The 14,805-nt window shown below is 46.2% G+C and overlaps 1 long non-coding RNA gene across 1 annotated transcript; it reads left to right on the forward strand.

Moving 5' to 3' along the window:
• Positions 1 to 2,687: 2,687 nt before the first annotated feature.
• On the forward strand, positions 2,688 to 14,603 carry LOC139273351 (uncharacterized). The gene is made up of 4 exons (XR_011595078.1): positions 2,688 to 3,194; positions 6,761 to 6,856; positions 13,445 to 13,610; positions 14,568 to 14,603. It is a non-coding gene; the product is annotated as an uncharacterized lncRNA (long non-coding RNA).
• The last annotated feature ends 202 nt before the right edge of the window (positions 14,604 to 14,805 follow it).

A 14,805-nucleotide genomic window follows, 5' to 3' on the forward strand; every position in this document is an offset into this window, starting at 1 on the left:
CACATGTCCCATCTCCCGGAGGACCCTCACACAGCACATGTCCCATCTCCCAGAGGACCCTCACACAGCACATGTCCCATTTCCCAGAGAACCCTCACAAAGCATATGTTCCATCTCCCAGAGGTCGCTCACAAAGCACATGTCCCATCTCCCAGAGGACGCTCACACAGCACATGTCCCATCTCCTGGAGGACCCTCACAAAGCACATGTCCCATCTCCCGGTGGTCCCTCACACAGCACATGTCCCATCTCCCTGAGGGGCTCGCACAGCACATGTCCCATCTCCCGGAGGATCCTCAAACAGCACATGTCCCATCACCCGGAGAGGCTCACACAAACATGTCCCAATTTCCGGAGACCCCTCACACAGCACATGTTCCCTCTCCCGGAGGACCCTCACACAGCATATGACCCATCTCCCTCAGGGCCCTCACATAGCACATGTCCGATCTCCCGGAGGACCTTCACATGGCACATGTCCCATCTCCTGGAGGACCCTCACACAGCACATGTCCCATCTCCCGGAGGACCCTCACACAACACATGTCCCATCTCCCGGAGGACCCTCACACAGAACATGTCCCCTCTCCCGGAAGGACTCTCAAACAGCACTTGTCCCATCTCCCGGAGGACCCTTACACAGCACATATCCCATCTCCCAGAGGACCCTCACACAGCACGTGTCCCATTTCCCGGAGGACGCTCACACAGCACATGTCCCATCTCCCGGAGGGGATCACACAGCACATGTCCCATCTCCCGGAGGACCCTCACAAAGCACATGTCCCATCTCCCAGTGGACCCTCACACAGCATATGTTCCATCTCCCAGAGGACCCTCACAAAGCACATGTGCCATCTCCCGGAGGACCCTCACACAGCACATGTCCCATCTCCCGGAGGACCCTCGGATGGATATCATCCGGCCCAGCTGCTCTATCTCTTTTTAAGTTCTGAATGTTTTCTGTAACAATATGCTTATCTATGTTAATGTTACTGATAAAATTAGAATTATTAAATGCTAATATTTGAGCATGATGTTAAAGGGTGAATACTAATGCAAAGTACACATTAATATTTCCGCCATGCTCAGTGAGTCCTGTGTAACCTGTCCTTGAACACCCTTCAGTGGCCCAATACAGTCTTTGATAGCTCTCGGACTCTCGACATAACTGGAAAAGCTCTGCCCATGAATGCCAGTTGTCTACAATCCTTTTATTCCGAGAGACTTTTTGCTGATCGAATACCAGCCTTCGTTTTCTGTCGTTGTTGCTTGTATTCACCCTATTTATTTGAGTGTTAAATTATTTAATTTATGGAAACATTTCTGTTTACATCTTTGTACAGAGCCAGTCGGCCACCTTGGCGTTTTCTTACCACATTTCCTTCTTTTGATTTTGGCTACGTTTGTTTACCACATTTTTAATCTTGTTCTTAAAACCTTTCCATTTATATCTAACATGGGTCACATCACCACCGAGGAGGGTTGGCCAATTTACCTGTTGCAGGTACTCTGCCAGTTTGGAGAAGTTTGCCCTGAAATGCGGTCCAAGTCGCAGGATCTCAGTCCCTTTGGTTCTCCCGGCCAATTGGCACGGTATAATGTGTTCAGTGTTGCCCAGATGTTCCCAACACGGAGGCCTGATTCCAGGTCAGGCTCACTACTAAACACCAGATTCAATCACTGGTTTTCCCCAGGTACTGCATTAACATGTTGTGTCAGGAAACAGTGCTGTATATTGTCAGTCAATCTTTCAGCTGCACTGCCCCCCAGCAGCAGGTAAAGCCCCGTGGCCCTGAATGTCAGGCCAATGACAATGATCTTCCCTCAGGTCCATTCTCTCTCTCTCTCTCCACCCCCACACACACTGCCTGAGCTCTCAGGCTGACTGTTCCCAGCACCTTCTCTCTTTATTCTGTCACATTGCAGCATTCCCGCTGCTGGGCTCAGGGGCTGTGTGGGCGGGGCCCTGACCTCACACACGGTGGGTGGGGCCATGTAACGCGCGCTGCCGCGCTCGCGGCCTGACAGTTCAACTGCGGCAGGGTCAAATCAGGATCCACGTGACCCCGCGCGATGGGCGGGGCTCTGTGGTGGAGCGGAGCAGGGATTGGTGCAAGGGGCTGTCACTCCTGCGTGCAGCCAATAGGACGGGAGACCTCAGCCAGGGTCTTTAATTTATGCAGCGATCGCGCATGCTCGGTGTGGCCCCAAGTCCACGGATGCAGCGCGGTTTGCTGCAAACAGCGGTTGGACAATGTGGGTAAACCGGGGGAACTGGGCTCAGTGTCCGGGTTAATGGCCTAGTGCTTCTCCTCCCTCTGGGGCTCTCTCACTCACCAACACGGCGACACTTCCCGGTGTGAGGCCCCGTACTGAGCCCCAGGCAGTGTCCCGTGGGGGGGGGGGACCGGTGTATATTTGACGGGCAGACACAGGATGTTAGCTTGGGTTACAGGGGCGCGGCCAGTGTGTGAGTGACGGGCAGACACAGGATGGTTGCCGGGGTTACAGGGGCGGGATCGGTGTGTGAGTGACGGGCAGAGACAGGATGGTTGCCCGGGTTGCAGGGGCGGGGCCGGTGTGTGAGTGACGGGCAGACACAGGATGGTTGTCCGGGTTACAGGGGCGCGGCTGTGACCTCACACACGGTGGGCGGTCCCTCTCCAGATGTGGCGGATACTCAGGCAGGAATTGAGAGCGAATTGGATCTTCGTTGTTGTCTCTCCGGACACAGACAGAGCCCCAGTCAGTGGGAGGGAGAAACCTTTTGTTCATCAGTGTCATTAAAGCTGGCCAACGCTCCAGGGAAGTTGCTAAGTTGTCTGAGCTGAATATATTGTCTGTCAGCTGCCACTCTGCCTGAGGTGTCACTGAGAGAAAGTAAAACCCGAGGGACAGATAGACAGGTGGAGACTGGGCGGGTGTGTCCTGGATGGGCTTCAGCCAAGAATAAAAAGGAATGGCCTAATGTCACACTCAACTTCACACCGTCAATATTGTTCTCATTTTCTGCCATATTTAGATATGTCGGTGAATGAAGGAGAGATTGAGAAAGGTCCACAGCTGGAAGTAAACAGAGGTTGTAGACTGAGGAACAACAACAGGTGATCCCGCGCAGGATTGAGAGAGCACCAAACACAGAGCGAACTCTACTGATTCACAAGCTTCCATAGATCGACTGGGGAGAAAGGTAAGAGAGAGTCCCATCGAGTCAGATACACATTGGTCCTGGGGAACTGAGGAGAAAGATCGGAGAGAGTCCCATTGACTCAGATACACATTGGTCCTGGGGATAGACTGGGGAGAAAGGTCAGAGAGTCCCATTGACTCAGATACACACTGGTCCTGGGGATATACTGGGGAGAAAGGTCAGAAAGAGTTCCATTGACTCAGATACAATTGGTCCTGGGGAACTGGGGAGAAAGGTCAGAGAGAGTCCCAATCCATATCACTTTATCAATATTTACCTCATTTTCTGTTTCACATCATTAGATCCCTGGTAAATGATGAAGTGATAAAGGTCTGCAGCTGGAAGTGAACAGGGATTGCAGACTGAGGAACAACAGTAGGTGACCCATCTGTTGTGAAACCCTTATCCATGCCTTTGTTGCCTCAAGAGTTGACTATTCCTGTAATAATGCGTGCAGTTTTGGTTTCCACATTTACAAATGGATATACTTGCTTTGTAGGCAATTCAGAGAAGGTTCACTAGGTGGATAAGGGAGTTGACTTATGAGGAAAGGTTGAGTAGGTTGAGCCTCTACTCATTGGAATTCAGAAGATTGAGAGGTGATCTTATCGAAACCTATAAGATTACAAGGGGGCTTGAAAAGATGGATGCAGAGAGGATGTTTCCACTGATTGCTGAGACTAGAACAAGAGGGCATGATCTTAAAAAAGGTGGCTGCCCCTTTAGAACAGAGATGAGGAGAAATTTCTTCTTTCAGAGGGTTGTAAATCTGTGGCCTTTGCTGCCGCAGAGAGCTGTGGAAGCTGAGACATTGAATAAATTTAAGACAGAAACAGACAATTTCTTGAACGATAAAGTGTTATAGGGAGCGGGTGGGGAAGTGGAGCTGAGCCCATGATCAGATCAGCCATGATCTTATTGAATGGTGCAGCAGGCAGCAGGGGCCGTATGCCCTATTTCTATTTCTTATGTTCTTATTCCAACGTTCCCCTTGCCGGTCTCCGTAAACTTGCACTCATCCAAAACCCTGCTGCCCTTTTTCTAACTGGTCACAAATTAATGCCGGAGAATAACTTAAAATATTGTTTGGAGAAATTACTGATGCGAGACTGAATCACTTTTGCATTTCCAGAGTGGGGAAAGGAAAGGACACGCACAGTTAAAGTGGGTGAGCGTGTGTCTGCACACACAAGTGGAGAATTTTGATTGTAAAACAGCAGCTAAATCTACCAGTTATTTATTGATGGTGGTTTGAGATTGTAAGGCATCTAATGATAATGAAACAAATCAATGTTATGTATCCCCTGACTGTGAAGGTACACAATTCATTCTACATTAGTGGAAATATCAGTGGAACAGTGGGAAATGTCCTTGTGGAAATGTGAACGGGATATATGGAATTAAAGACAGTAAAGTGAACTGGATATATGAAAATGTATAAGCCATGGAAAAATAACTAAGAGAATGTCAGATTGCAAATAATACAACATCAGCACAATTAACAGGCTTACTCAAGGTTTTAAGTTACTAATCCTGCCAATATAAATTTTAACATGAAATGGATATATGGATAAATGAAAATACAACATCAGCACAATTAGCAGAATTGCAAGGTTTCAGTTAGTAGTCACGCTAATAAAATTGTAACATTTAGAGGCAATGCCTGAGCTTTCGTAAAAACAGCCCATATAGATGTCGGCTAATGAGTGGACAAAGGAAAGGAAGAATCAAAAGGGATAAGCTGAATTAGAATGTCAATCTAATTGTATCTTGTTATCTATTTTCAAAAATGTATAACTGTCATCGCTTTACGATGTAATTTCGCTTATCTGTAGGAAGTGTGTACGCTCTATCGAGAGAGTATACCTTCTGACTGATGAGTCTCGCCGGCCGGTGATTAAAGACTGCTTTGTTGAAAGCACAATCGGTATTCGACTCAGTAATTTCACTGAACCAGATTGAGAGAAAAGAACTCAGAAATCAACATTTGGTGTCAGAAGTGGGATCTCAACGGACGACTGCTGAAAACTTGCGAATTAAGAGCCGGACTAGCCTTGGACGACACGAGGTGAAAGTGGCCACTGGAGTGAGTATGATTTCAATACTGCTCCAGTTTCCCACGGTTTCAAAAGTCTGAGGAAAGTTTAGCCACTTGCTGGTTCTCAGGTAGTGTCTGAATGAGATCCATAACAATCTGGCGAATACCTTCTAAATTTAGGAAATAAGTGTCCAAGTCAGGTGTGACGTTGACCTTGTATATCACTTGGCCCGTCAAGGCACTGATTGGATTTAAACTGTGCAGTGACGCGAAAGGATAGGGAAATCTGGAGACTAAAATAAATTAAATAAGGCCCATAAGGAATTAAATTAGGCTCACAGGGAATTAAGTAAGGCTTATGGGGAATTAAATAAGGTTCATAGAGGATAAGTGTCCAAGTCAGGTGTGACGCCGACTTTGTATATCACTTGGCCCGTCTACGCACTGATTGGATTTAAATCACATGGCAACACGAAAGGTAGGGCTAGATAGGGCGAGATAAAACATGCAGCGACGTGAACCGCGGGCCGACGCGATTGCGAGGTAACGTAAACTGCGGGCCGACGCAAACACGCAGCGACGTGAACCGCGAGCCGACGCGATTGCGAGGTAACGTGAACCGCGCGCCGACGCGAACGCGCAGCGACGTGAACCGCAGGCCGACGCGATTGTGAGGTAACGTGAACCACGGGCCGACGCGATTGCGAGGTGACGTGAACCACGGAGCGACGCGGAAGTCAGTGTTAGTTTAAAGTTAGTAAATCGCACGGCGATGCGAACTGCGGGGCGACGCGGAAGTCAGTGTTAGTTTAAAGTTAGTTTAAATCGCGCAGCGACGCGAACCGCGGGGCGACGTGGAAGTCAATGTTAGTTTAAAGTTAGTTTAAACTTCCTACAGTGCTCATTGGTCAGGTGCTGACACCATGAGAGATACGGTCAATATAATCAAATAGAAGCAGCAACCAGGTCACATCTCCATGAACACACGGACAACGTCACTGCCCATAGAGACCAGAGGGATCACACACAGCTATATATTGTGTATGTGACCAGATATAATATTCATAAAATGCCATAATTTCATATCACAACTGAACAAATCAAAAATATTAAAGAAGATCTGGGAATAAAAATAATACAATACTGCCAGACAATGTAAAACTGAGTGAAAGATTGTTGAATCCATCAATGATCACCCACTCCTCATTTCCCTGCAGAATATTCCCTATCTCAGGAATAAGGCTGGTTTGGGCCTGCACTGTGAGTAAATCTCACCAATGGGTGCTCCCAGTGCAGAGTCTCGGTCGACGGGAGCCCGTCTGGAACTGGGTTGTGGAGATCAGCGGGACTCACTGGATTTCACCTGATGTGGAGAGTTGATCATAACACTCGGGAAATGCTGGATACCAGAGTTAACTGCTGTTGTACTGATGGGGGAGGAGGGACTGATATCATGTTTAACAAGGCAACGTCCTCCTTCTCATTTAATATTTCCATCTAACCCCCCCTATTAATATATCCATTACAGAGCATCAGAATCTGGGAATGCCTGTCACCACCCTGGCTGAATGTCCAAACAGTGGAGAAGATCCAACATCTTCAACAAGAATGAGAATGGACACAGGTAGGTTGTCATTCATTTCCATATCATTTCTGTCCTGACAAAGGGTCCAGATTCCGTGCAAGAACCTGAGTTCACACAGGAAGAGGGAACAGGACAGGGACTTAGTCGGAAGAGGGAAGTGAGTGACCATCCAGAGGGGCACTACACTCTCAGGCAATGTTCCCTCTTATTGATTTTTGTACTGAGAAGGTCACAAATTCCTTTGAGCCTGACCTTTTCATCCATCAGGCAATTTTAAAACAACAGCAACAACAATCACTTAAACGCATAAAAACACCAATGCCATTTCCACCCCACTGTCTCAAATCATGAGAGAGACAAGGTTCTATATACGTTTAACAAAACTTCCCGGCTTTTTAATTCTGTTTCTCTAGAAATGAGCCCCAGTGCTTTATTTGCATTTTATGCCGTTTTTAACCTGTGCTGCTACTTTTAATCATTTGTGAATCTGTACCCCTAGATCACTTTGCACCTCTACTCCATTTAGATTCTTATTTTCCAAGTAGGTAGCCTCCTTATTCCTCCCACCAAAATTTACCACCCCACATTTAATTATGTTGAATAAAGTTATCATTTATATGGCCATTCTGCAAGGTTTTTATGGTAGAATTAATTAACAGCTTTTGGTTTGTCATGTGCAAATTCTTATTTGAAAAGAATACGTGTCAGAAATGAGTGATACAAAGGAACTGCACAATAATGCATTCACACTTCAGGGACGTCACTCAGTTACACAGTTATGCATCGACAAACAATCCAAAATCCCAAAGTGAGCTGAAAGAGGCAATCTATACATGCAATTAATGTTAATTTGAAACGATTCAGCATGTTAGCCCATCTCTCGCGTCACTATAGCAATGGCTGAACAAGCAGGAGGAGCATTTGCACTGGTTTCTATGGCAAAGTGGAGGGCAGAGAAACCCAAGGCAAACATCAAAAAGGGCCACATTACAGCAAAATTCTAAAGGGGCAAAGTGTGTTAAAAAGACAAGCCTGAAGGCTCTGTGCCTCAATGCGAGGAGTATTTGTAATAAGGTGGACGAATTAACTGCGCAGGCAGCTATTGACGAATATGATATAAATGGGATTCCGGGGACATGGCTCCAAGGTGAGCAAGGCTGGGAACTCAACATCCAGGGGTATTCAACATTCAGGAAGGATAGACAGAAACGAAAAGGAGGTGGGGTAGTGTTGCTGGTTAAAAAGGAAATTAACGCAATAGTAAGGAAGGACTTTAGCTTGGATGATGTGGAATCTGTATGGGTAGAGCTGCGGAATACCAAAGGGCAGAAACTGTTAGTGGGAGTTGTGTACAGACCACCAAACAGTAGTCGTGAGGTTGGGGACAGCATCAAACAAGAAATTAGGGACGCATGCAATAAAGGTACAGCAGTTATCATGGGTGACTTTAATCTACACATTGATTGGGCCAACCAAACTGGTAGCAATACTGTGGAGGAGGATTTCCTGGAGTGTATTAGGGATGGTTTTCTCGACCAATATGTCGAGGAACCAACTAGAGGGCTGGCCATCCTGGACTGGGTGATGTGTAATGAGGAAGTACAAATTAGCAATTTGTGCGAGGCCCCTTTGGGAAGAGTGACCATAATATGATAGAATTATTTATTAAGATGGAGATTGACACAGTTAATTCAGTGACTAGGATCCTGAACTTAAGGAAAGGTAACTTCGATGGTATTAGACGTGAATTGGCTAGAATAGCCTGACGAATGATACTTTAAGAATTGACAGTGGATAGGAAATGGCAAACATTTAAAGATCACATGAATGAACTTCAACATATTGTACATCCCCGTCTGGAATAAAAATAAAACGGGGAAGGTGGCTCAACTGTGGCTAACAAGGAAAATTAGGGATAGTGTTAAATCCAAAGGAAGAGGCATATAAATTGGCCAGAAAAAGTAGCAAAACTGAGGATTGGGAGAAATTTAGAATTCAGCGGAGGAGGACAAAGGGTTTAATTAAGAGAGGGACAATAGAGTATGAGAAGCCGCTTGCTGGGATCATAAAAACTGACTGCAACAGCTTCTGTAGATATGTGAAGAGAAAAAGATTAGTGAAGAGAAACGTAGGTTCCTTGCAGTCAGAATCAGGTGAATTTATAATAGGGAACAAAGAAATGGCAGACCAATTCAAAAATACTTTGGTTCTGTCTTCACGAAGGAAGACACATATAAACTTCAGGAAATACTAGGGGACCGAGGACCTAGCGAGAAAGAGGAACTGAAGGAAATCCTTATTAGTCAGGAAATTGTGTTAGGGAAATTGATGGGATTGAAGGCCGATAAATCCCCAGGGCCTGATAATCTGCATCCCAGAGTACTTAAGGAAGTGGCCCTAGAAATAGTGGATGCATTGGTGATCATTTTCCAACAGTCTATCGACTCTGTATCAGTTCCTATGGACTGGAGGGTAGCTAATGTAACACCACTTTTTCAAAAAGGAGGGAGAGAGAAAATGGGGAATTTTTGACCGGTTAGCCTGACATCAGTAGTGTGTAAAATGTTGGAATCAATTATTAAAGATGAAATAGCAGTGCACTTGGAAAGCAGTGACAGGATTGGTCCAAGTCAGCATGGATTTATGAAAGGGAAATCATGCTTGACAAATCATCATGAATCTTTTGAGGATGTAACTAATAGCGTGGTGGATATGGTGTATTTGGACTTTCAAACGGCTTTGGACAAGATTACACACAAGAGATTGGTGTGCAAAGTTAATGCACATGGTATTGGGGTAATGTATTGACGTGGATAGAGAACTGGTTGACAGACAGGAAGCAGAGAGTAGGGATAAACGGGTACTTCTCAGAATGGCAGGCAGTGACTAGTCGGGTGCCGCAGGTCTCAATGTTGGGACCCTAGGTATTTACAATACACATCAATGATTTAGATGAAGGAATTGAGTGTAATATCTCCAAGTTTGCAGATGACACTAAGCTGGGTGGCGGTGTGAGCTGTGAGAAAGATGCTAAGAGGCTGCAGGGTGACTTGGACAGGTTAGGTGAGTGGGAAAATGCATGACAGATGCAGTATAATGTAGATAAATGTGAGGTTATCCACTTTGGTGGCAAATGGATGAAGGCAAAATATTATCTGAATGGCAGCAGATTAGGAAAAGGGGAGGTGCAATGAGACCTGGGTGTCATGGTACATCAATCATTGAAATTTGGCATACAGGTACAGCAGGCAGTGAAGAAGGCAAACGGTATGTTGGCCTTCATAGCTAGGAAATTTGAGTATAGGAGCAGGGAGGTCTTAATGCAGTTGTACAGGGCCTTGGTGAGGCCTCACCTGGAAATTCGTGTTCAGTTTTGGTCTCCTAATCGAAGGCAGGGCGTTCTTGCTATTGAGGGAGTCTAGCAAAGGTTCACCAGACAGATTCCCGGGATGGCAGGACTGACATCTGAAGAAAGACTGGATCGACTAGGCTGACATTCACTGGAGCTTTGAAGGTTGAGAGGGGATCTCATAGAAACATATAAAATTCTGACGGGACTGGACAAGTTAGATGCAGGAACAATGTTGCCGATGTTGGGGAAGTCCAGAACCATGGTCACACTCTAAGGATCAGGGGTAAGCCATTTAGGACCGAAATGAGGAGAAGTTTCTTCACTCAGAGTTGTTAACCTGTGGAAACCGCTACCGCAGTGAGTTGTTGATGTCAGTTCGTTAGATATATACAAGATGGAATGAGTTATGGACCTTACTGCTAACTGGATCAAGGGGTATGGAGAGAAAGCAATAAAGTGGTACTGTGTTAAATGATCAGCCATGATCTTATTGAATGGTGGTGCAGTCTCGAAGGGCCGAATGGCCTACGCCTGCACCTATTTTCTATGTTTCTATGGGCCCAAGTTTCCACATGATTTGCGCCTGATTTTTAGGAGCAACTGGTGAAGAACGGACTATCTTAGAATTCGCAATTCTCCACATTTTTTTTTCTGCAGTTCTAGTCAGGTCGAACAGTTCTACTTTGGAACAGAATTTTTTCTTCAAAAGGGGGCGTGTCCCGCCACTGATGCCTGATTTGAAAGTTTCCACAGTGAAAATGTACTCCAAACTAAAGTAGAATGGAGCAAGTGAAGATTTTTGTAGAACTGAAAAAACCTCTTCTGCACATTAAAAAATCAGGCGCAGGTTACAAATCAGGCGTCCAGAACGAGGTGGGGGGGAGGGGGGGAAGGGAACTCATTAAATTCTACAATCAATCCTTAGTTATACTTATACAAATATTATACAAATAAATCCAACATGAATAAACATTTATAAGCAAAGAAAAGATTAAATAAACCATCTTCCTACCTGTGTGAAAGTGCTTCAGCCAGGGAGAATTCTGCAGCAAGCCTCACAAAACGAGGGAGCCGACCGAACGCGGGCGGGGGGGGGGGTGGGGAGGAGGGAGCCGACCGAACGCGGGCGGGAGGGGGAGGAGGGAGGGAATGGAGCCGACCGAACGCGGGCGGGGGGGGGGGGGGGGGGAGGAGGGAGCCGACCGAACGCGGGTGGGGGGGTAGTGAGGGAGGGAAGGGAGCCGACCGAACGCGGGGGAGGGGAAGGAAGGGAGCCGACGAACGCGGGCGGGCGGGAACGCGGGCGGGCGAGAGGGAGGGAAGGGAGCCGACAGAACGCGGCGGGGGGGAGGGAAGGGAGCCGACGAACGCGGGCGGGAGGGAGGGAGCCAGGGAGGGAGCCTACCGAACGCGCGGGGGGGTGGGGAGGGGGGAGGGGAGAGGGAAGAGGGAAGGGTGCCGACCGAATGCGGGGGGGGGTGGGGGAGGGAGGAAAGGGAGCCGACCGAACGCGGTGGGGGTGGGGGGGGAGGGAAGGGAGACGACCGAACGCGGGGGGGGTGGGGGGGGGAGGGAAGGGAGACGACCGAACGTGGGGGGGTGGAGGGGGAGGGAAGGGAGCCGACCGAACGCGGCGGGGGGGTGGGAGGGAAGGGAGCCGACCGAAGGCGGAGGGCGGGGGGGGAAGGGAGCCATTCCTGATGGCTGGCGGGAAAGAGAGAAGGCTGCAGGAAGCCTCAGAAATTGAGGAGCCATTTCCCGACGGCAAAAGGGGGAGGTCGTCGGGAAACGGCTGCCTCAACTTTCTGAGGCTTCCTGCACCCTTATCACTGCTACAAGAAGCCTCCGTGCTGATGATGAGAATGTTTAAAATGTATAGAGACATTGAAGTTGAGAACGTGGGAATTGTATAGGGACAGTATAAGCTAACAAAGAATTCATGGAAGAATAGCCATGACATCTCGGACTCGAGACTGCGAAATGTTACAACATTAACACATATTGAAACAAAACCCACAGCTTGCAGAAAAACCTCAAGGTCTTATTAAATCATGTTATTAACCTGAAACATTAACAGAAGGTCTTTGTTTAAAATCAGACCATACTTAGGTCGGCTTATGAGTGGACAAAGGGAAAGAGGGACCAAAAGAGATACGTTGAACGAGCCCTACCTTGTTATCTTTTGCCGAGAATGTATAACGGTTGTCGCTTTACGATGTAACTTCACTTATCCGTAGGGAGTGTGTACGCTCTATCCAGAGGGTATATCTTCTGTCTGATAAGTCTTGCCGGCCGGTAAAATAAAGACTGCTTTGTTCAAAGCACAAGAGGTATTCGACTCAGTAATTTTACTGAACCAGATTGAGAGAAAAGAATCTACATTTACAATGGCAATGTACTTTTGTTAAAAAATGTTCAAAAACTAAACAGCTACAAAGAACTACAAAGAACTATAAAAATGGCCGAGTACCAATGTTTTTTTCACACTGAGCATGCGCGAACGCTCCAACGCGCACGTACAGCGTTGCCGGCAGGAAAAAAACTAATTTAAATAGTACCCGCCCCCTCCCACTTACAAAATCGGCGCGAGTGTAGGCTCCGCCCCCCTGGGCGCCGCGCCAGGCAGACAAGGAGCTGCAAAGTGCTCCAGAATCGCTCGTTTTTTTTCCGGCGCCGATTTCGGCGCGAAAAACAGACACCCAGCTCGGAGGGGCACCCGTTTTTTATCATGTGGAAACTTGGGCCCAATGTATGTCCACAAAAGTGATTAGAATATTAATCACAATGCAACCAGACAACCAACAAATATGTAGTGCCGTAGTTCTTTACTTCACAGTATTATAAAGAATTGAACAAAAACGGGTATCCGTAATTCCAACTTCAATCACATAGAAACATAGAAAATAGGTGCATGAGTAGGCCATTCGGCCCTTCGAGCCTGCACAACTTAAGATAGAATCTATAGTTATACAGCTAAGGAATAGGAAGGGAAACAGCACATTTCTCAGTGGGCTTTGCAGGCTATTGAGCAGTGGTGATTCGATAGAGGGTGGTGGGGGTGCTGCATTGTGAGCAAACCCCTGGAAACTGTATTTCAAGGTTGAATTAGTCAACTTTTACAGATACAGGGGATGATCAGGGAATGCTGGAATCGATGAGCTGTGGATAAGTCATGTTTGACACATGTTTTTAAGAATAAGTTGATGGAATGTGGCACATGCGATGTATATGAGTTTTCTGAAAGTGCGTGTTAATGTGAACATTTGTGTTCACAGATCCGAACTCTACAATCACTGAGCTCTTGACAAAGTACGACAATTACCAACTGTTCCAGTTGACAAAATTCTACCGGGACAGACTGGAGCAGGCGATTGAAGGGGGTGTGGAGGATTCGGTCTCTTGTTAACAGACGAGAACCATTTCAGTGGACAAGATAATCATGTAAGTGGGACGGAGACAGAATGAGTTTAGATTGCTCTAACATGATAGAGCTGATAGAATATCCTAGCATAGGAAGAAATGAATTGTTAGATGAGAAAGACCGAGGTCTGTTTAATTCCCCATCTAACACTCTGGTACTCACATGCTACAATGATAATGGAATATTTGAAAACTCCAGTGGTGAACCATAGGTCCAAAGTCACCTGTTCCTCCCCAGCATGTTGCACTTGTAAATTCCTGGATTCTTTTACCTCAATCTGGTTCAGTAAAATTACTGAGTCGAATACCTCTTGTGCTTTGAACAAAGCAGTCTTTATTACCGGCCAGTAAAACCTATCAGACAGAAGATATACTCTCTGGATAGAGCATACACACTCCCTATGGATAGGTGAAGTTACATCGTAAAGCGTCAACAGTTATACAGTTTTGAAATCAGATAACAAAATACAATTAGATTGACATTCTAACTCAGCCACTCATTAGTCAATCTATATGAGATGTTTTTATGAAAGCTCAAGCATTGCCTCTAAATGTTTCAATCTAGTGGTGTGACTATTAACTGAGACCTTGCAATTCTGCAGATTTATTTCATGTTACAATTAGATGTTATTGGCGGGATTATTGACTTGAAACCTTGAGAAATACTGTTAGCTATGCTGATGTTGCACTATTTGCAATCTGACATTCTCCCAGCTATTCTTCCATGGCTTATACATTTTCATATATCCCGTTTACTTTACTGTCCTTAATTTCATATATTCCGTTCAGATATCCACATCCCTCCTTTTATCATTCTATGATAACATTTAGGATCATTCTAGGAGTATTGCATTCATCCTTTCGCACTCCCTTTCCAGAATCATATTATTGTTGAGTAGTTCTCTAGTTTGTTGGATCATAACCCGGGAACCCTTGACCACAAGAGGGTCTGCTAACCTTGTCATCATTACTTTACAGCAGAGGTTAAGGCAACCAACAATCAAACAGCAGGTAATTATTATTACGATGAGAACAATTGCCCCATGTATTAGATAGGATCTCCAAGATCCACCCAGAAACCAATCAAACCTGCTAAGTTCTTTTGCTGGTGTGGATAACTTCTTCACCTCCCTCCTTATGTGATCGGCAAGGTGGGTTATGTTTGGCCTCTTGGTCAGGACAACGATTCCCTATATCAACCAGAGAATTTCCGGTA

The sequence above is a fragment of the Pristiophorus japonicus genome, chromosome 9, assembly GCF_044704955.1.
Source record: "Pristiophorus japonicus isolate sPriJap1 chromosome 9, sPriJap1.hap1, whole genome shotgun sequence".
NCBI lineage: Eukaryota > Metazoa > Chordata > Chondrichthyes > Pristiophoridae > Pristiophorus > Pristiophorus japonicus.